The following is a 6815-nucleotide window of genomic DNA, read 5'->3' on the forward strand; positions in this document are numbered from 1 at the left end:
TGCACTAAGGCAAAGAGATGAAACTAACAAAAAAGAGTAAGCCATTTAATATCTAAACAAGAAGTTCACTGAGTACAAAGCCAAGTATTTCTAGTTAGAAAAGAAGTGTTGTGCATTGGTATGAATTGCTCGTAGGCTTAGGCAATATATGCTTTATTACATGATCTAGCTTGTGTCAAAATTAGATCACCTTAAGTACATCTTTGAAAAATCATCCCCATTGAGAAAAATAGTAAGACAATAGGTTATTGAAGAAAAAAATCTTCAAAGTGTCAAGAAATAAATATTGTCAACAAATTAAACTATTATCTTTTCGGTAATTATAATTGTCAGAATTTAAATCTGATCACAAAAATTAAAAGTAACATTTTACCAACTATTGGTAAATTAAATTATATATTATTTAGCAATTGTTACATCCATTACTTTTTTTTATTAATCATAAAGTCCAAATAGATAAAATAGCATTACACTCTTATTAAAACTCATAAAGAAATTTCATAATGAGTTTCTTGTGAGTGATATCTAGTCGAGTAACCAATGACAAGCTCCCATCATTAGTCAGACTTGGTAGTATGTAAATTTTTCCTTCGTGGACAACATTTGCTGGCCTTATATATATATAAGATGACCCCATCCAAAATTTGCATCATATATAGGCAACCACATCTAACTAATAATAATTAGGTTTAGGCATTGAAAAATATGTGATCCTTAAACCAAAGTGCTTAGATTAATCAATTTTTCTATGTAATCAATAGTTGATCTTAAATATTCATCATTAAAATGCTTTAATAGTTCATGGATTCTCTTAACAATATTGGTAAATGGGTCAGATTGGAGATCACCAGCTTGAGCAATTGGTGTAGCTTGAAAGATTACATTGCCAAACTAACCTTGTGGTAGAGGAGGATTTAACCTAGATTGTCCATGAATTGGAATATATACTTTGGTAGCTTAATCATTCGAAAGACCTTTACTTTGCTTATGCAATGCCATAAATGTGCAGTTAAGATGTTGTAAGTACTATATTTCATAAAGTCAGAATTTCCAATATTTGGTTTAGCTTTTAAGATATTCAATTGATCAATTGTGAGTTTAAATATGGAAGCAATTAATGGCTTAAGATCATCTGATTGAGATTCTGATGTTGAAATTGAGTGGCTCGTAGTCATTATTATAGGAGAAGGGCCATATTCAACATGATGGGATGTAGGAGTTAATAGGACACGAACACGATAAAGAGTTCAATCGATGAATGAGGTAATGCTAGGAAACAAGTTTCAATTTGTGTCAACTAAACTATTGATGAAATGAAGAGCAAATGTGCTAACCCCACTGCATTTGAAAGTAGTTACCTATTAAAATGTGCATACAATAAATCAACATCTTATTAATGTTGAAAAAAAACAAAGAAATTATACATCAAACTTGCTGAATTTTGTCATTGGTTGATGGCTTTTTTATTGAAGAATGTTTAATATATATATATATATATATACATATACCTATAAAACGAAAAGCAAATAGGAAGATATTCCTCGAGAATAGTCGACCTTGGGAACTGGTTGAAAATTTTTAGCGTTATCAGAAAAATTACTAATTAATTGATCCATAACTGAGGTAGTTTCAGCTTCTATGAATAAAACTCCTTCTGCATTACATATTGTGAAAAAATTAAAAAATAAGACTATGTGAAAAACTAAGAATAAAACTAAATGTATGTTGAAAAACTGCTTTTAAGAATTATACAAGCACCATAAATTTATATACAACTAACTAGAGAGTAAACTACGAAACAAAATATTCATAAAACTGGTCTTATAATTAAGGAATTGTCTATTCTAATTTTCTATCATTAATTCTAAGAATACAAATACTTAATTCTAGAATTACAAATATAAACATACAGATTATAAGATTACAACCAATTGTAATTAAGTGTGTTTTCACACTCTTTCTTAAACTGGTGAATAGGTATTTTCCATTCCCAGCTTGAAAATAATTTCTTAAAAATTGCACTGTTAAGACTTTTAGTCAACATATCTACAAGTTGACCTTTAGTTGATACATACAGTGTACAAATCAATCTACTCTCTAGTTTTTCATTTATGAAGTGCTAGTCTACTTCAATGTGTTTTGTTCTATCATGTTGCACAAGTTTGTGTGCAATGCTTATAGTAGACTTGTTATCACAGTAGAGTCTCATCGATCCATCCTACATGACCTTCAAGTCTTCTAGAATAATCTTTAACCACAGTAGTTCATAAATTCCTTAAGTCATTGTTCTAAACTCTACTTCAGCACTAGATATTGTCATTACATTTTTATTTTTTACTCCTCTAAATCACAAGATTACTGCATAAAAAAGTATAGTAGCCTAAGGTAAATCTTCTAGTAGTTATCAAACCAACATAATCTACATCTGTATATGCTTCTAAAACTAGCCTTGAATTTTTTTGAACAATATACCACTTTTAGGATTGGTGTTCAAATAGTATAATACATAGTAGATAGCCTATAGGTACACTTCTTTAGGACTATGCATAAATTGACTTATCACACTCATAGCATATGCTATATTAGGTTTAGTATGTGAGAGATAAATAAGTCTTCAATTAATCTCTAGTATATCTCTCTATCTATAGCATCATCTTTATTAACCTCTCTAAGTTTATGATTAGGATCTATAGAGGTATTTGTAGGTTTACATGTGAGCTTCCCAGTTTTCTTCAAAAGATCCATCATATATTTTTATTATGAGATGAAAATATCATGTCATGAGTGAGCTACTTTAATCCTTAGGAATTAATTCAATCTCCCTAGCTCTTTAATCTTAAATTTTCTAGTTAAACATTATTTTAAAAATTCTCCCTATTTTTCATCATCTCCAGTTACAATTATATCATCAACATACACTAATAAAATCGTAACTCTCCCTGAATCTGAGTGCTTGACAAACAATGTGTAATCTCCTTGACTCTACTTATATCCTATTACCATCACTTTGGCAAATCTTTTGAACCAAGCCCTAGGAGACTATTTAAGGCCATATAAAAGCCTTTTTTCAGCTTATATACTTTATTTACTTCTAGATGACCTCCAAATCTCAATGGAACTCTCATATATATATATATATTTCTTATTCCAAATCATCATGTAGAAAATCATTCTTTACATTAAATTGTTAAAGCTGCTAATTGAAACTTGTAGCCAAGGATAACAAAATCCTAACTCTATTAATCTTGGCAACTGGAGTAAAAGTTTCCTGATAATCCATTCCATTAGTTTGAGTGTAGCCTTTAGCTACCAACTTGGTCTTATACCTGTCAACAATACCATTCGCATTGTATTTTATAGTGAAAACCCATTTACACTCGACTATATTTTTTTTTAGGCAACCTACCAGTTCTCATGTCTTATTTTTTTCTAAGGCCTCCATTTCTATTTTCATGGCTTGCCTCAATTTCTCACTTGATAATGTCTTGAATAATGTAATTGGAATAGATATAGTGTTTAGGCTCACGAGTAAGTTTTTGTGGGATGGTAAGAATTTTTCAAATGACACAAAATTAGAGATTGGGTATAGTGGATGCTTAGTACATTGTCTGATTTCTTTTCTAATGGCACTAGGCAAATCATCATCACTAGTTTTAGTTTTAGGAGATTTATGCTCATTTTGAGAAATAGAGCCAGAGATTATAGTTACCTCATTTCTAAAACTAGGATCAAATTCTTAAACGTGCACCGTTCAAGAGCTGAAACTTTTTTTCTTAAGTGCACTTGTAATTCCTTCATAGAATCAAGAATATTATTATCTTTTATCATAATTTCCATGTTTGGAGTGTTTGACTTGGACTAAGAAGAAATAAGTTTAGACTTAGAAGAATTAATGGGTGTAAATATTGAGAAGGGGGACAAGTCAAGCAAAAAAAAATTTATATCCTTATCTTCCATGAATGAAGTCTCCCCCTAAAGATAAGATTGAATAAAAAAATGATTTACTTTCTTCAAAAGTGATATCTACAAACACATAGATTTTTTATAGAAGGATAATAGAACTTATACCTTTTCTAAGTTATAAATACCCCCAAAAAAATACACCTAACTGATCTAAGATCCAACTTCTCCTTATTATGATTGTGAACATGAACAAATGATGTAAAACCAAATATTGTAGGTGTGAGGTTGTTTGTGGTATTAAAGTTGGGATAAAATTGTGAGAGTAGTTTCATAGGAGTTTTAAATCCCAAAATCCTTAAAGGTAACATATATATAATGTGTGTAGTAATGAGAATAAATCCCCCCAGTAGGATTTGGCTATGTTTGCTTGAAAAAGTAAGACTTGGGTTGTGGCTCGTAAATGGCTATTTTTTCTTTCTATCATTCAATTCTGTTGTGGAGTATTAACACAAGATGACTTATGGATAATCTCCTCTTTTTAGAAATAGGTAGATAAATTCTAGTTGAAATAGTCTATTGTATTATCAGACCTAAATCTCTTTATTTTCACTCCAAATTGATTTTGGATCATGTTTTGTAAGCTTCAAAACAGACTATTCAAATCTGATTTGGATTTAAGTAAAAAATTCAAGAGACCTTGGTAGAATCATTTATGAAATAAATAAATCAACTTGCACTAAAAATATTAGAAATTGTAAAGGGACCTCATATGTCACTATGAATTAAGTAAAAAATGAGTAGAATTTCTTTTGTCATTAACTAAAAAAGGCACATGTCTATGCTTTGCAAGTAAATAAATATCACAATGAAAACTTTCAACATTTAATTCTTTAAGCAAAGAAGGAAATATGTTTTTCAAAGTTCCAAAAGAATTATGTCTAAAAGAAAATGATAAAGTCAGATTTTGTTTTTATTGGAAGATTTAAAAAAAATGACAAAGATAAATTATTCTTGATATTACTTATGTTATTTAATATCTCAAGATAGTATAGTCCATATTTTTCCTTAGTAAGTCCAATCTTCTTCCCTATACTTTCATCTTGAAATTTACAATAGGAAGGATAAAAAACAAAAAAAAGGATTAATTTGAACACCTCATAATCCTAACATTATAGTAAGTGAATTATCTGCAACAACAATTTTTTTATTATTAAGATACATGGTATATATACTAAACTTTTGTGAGGAATGTGTCATGTGGTCTATAGTTCAAGAGTCAATGATTCAATAACTCATAATAAACTTAACCGAGACATTTACTTTATGAGAATCAAAGACTTTATTTGAATTAGAGACCTTAACCAAGGAATATACTCTAGTAGGCTTTTTAAAGGTTTTCAATAGATTTCTTAGTTTTTCGATCTCTTCTTTGTCTAACTCTTTTTGTTCTGAGATATCTATAGTACTTCGATAGTTTTACCCATTGACACTTCCTCAAATTAGGTGGTAACAGTAGTAGATATTTTTATCTTTTTTTAGATTGAAACAAGTCTTAAAAAATAAGATATAACTAAAAATGAATTTTAGCAATGAAGGCTAAATAAAGAAAAAATAAAATATTTACGAAGGCTTTAACAGGGCTTGGTAATAAAGGCCTAAAATAAAGTTAGCAACAAAGGTTAAAAATTTTGCTTATCAAAAAGAGCTTAAAAGCTTGATACCATGTGAAAAAACTAAAAACCAAAATTGTGTGAAAAATTAAAAGTAAAATTGAATGTATATTAAAAAATTACTCTTAAGAATTATACAAACACCTTAGGTTTATATACACCTAACTAAAGGGTGAATTAGAAAATTAAATTTTTATAAAACTGATCCTATAATTAATGAATTATTTATCCTAATTATTTATTCTTAGTTTTAGAGATATAAATATTTAATTTTAGAGATACAAATATAAATATATAAATTATAAAAAACTAAATATATTCCCACACATTATTTCAAGGCTTCCATTTTCATCAAACCCCAACCTTCCAACTATGGGGTAAAATGGAACAAGAATTTTGCTTAAAGTCTCTTTTAAGCTTTCCAGGTTGAAAAAAATTGGGACTACATTTGGCATGTAGTAGTATATAGTAGTGACATGGTATCTTATTACCAACAAGTCTATATTGGAGTTGCATAGACTTCCTTTCGGATTGTCTCGAGCAGGATGAACAATTGTAGATTCCTTTACAGTAATCTCCATCATGAATTTCATTACCTAACATTCAGTGAGTTATAATGAAATGCATAACTTTCACTTGCAACATATTTGAGAAAAGGAAAAAAAGAAAGAAAAAATTGAAAGGAAATGGAATGGAAAGGGTAAATAAACACATGGAATTCTTATCCAGACCTTATCAGAGTGGAAACAAGTGTTGGTACAATAACGAAGGAAAGGTTAGAAGTGTTCAAATTGCACACGGATGCCTTGGTTTTTTTTTGCCTTTTTCTTTTGTAAAATGGGGGGAGATTTAAAGCGGTGGGCGGTGGAGTGTAATGTCTTAATTATGAAGTTCAGGGTGCGCTCCAGATGTTTAGCTCTTTACAATATTACGCTTATTCAAATTCATTTATCGCAATAAATGTGTTAGTACACGATAAAAATTTTTTTATTGATAATAACCAGTAGGTTATACAGAGCGTTTTAATTACAATGTCCGGCAAAGTGTTCGAGGTGCATTAATTAGATTTGATAATTTTAATATTTTATATTTATTTATTTTATATTTAATAAATAAAATATAAAATTATTATATTATAATTTATATATAATATATCAAATAATCAAACACAATGAATATATTTTTTTATTTTATTAAATTTATATATAATTTTTATTAAAATTTTAAATTATATTATTTTAT

General features: G+C 28.7%; 1 pseudogene; it reads right to left on the reverse strand.

The window, feature by feature from the left end:
• Positions 1-478: 478 nt before the first annotated feature.
• LOC111306280 (shikimate O-hydroxycinnamoyltransferase-like) lies at positions 479-6154 on the reverse strand (annotated as a pseudogene).
• Positions 6155-6815: the final 661 nt, after the last annotated feature.

This window comes from Durio zibethinus, chromosome 21 (assembly GCF_047325235.1).
Source record: "Durio zibethinus cultivar Kanyao isolate XHJ-2024 chromosome 21, ASM4732523v1, whole genome shotgun sequence".
Lineage (NCBI taxonomy): Eukaryota > Viridiplantae > Streptophyta > Magnoliopsida > Malvales > Malvaceae > Durio > Durio zibethinus.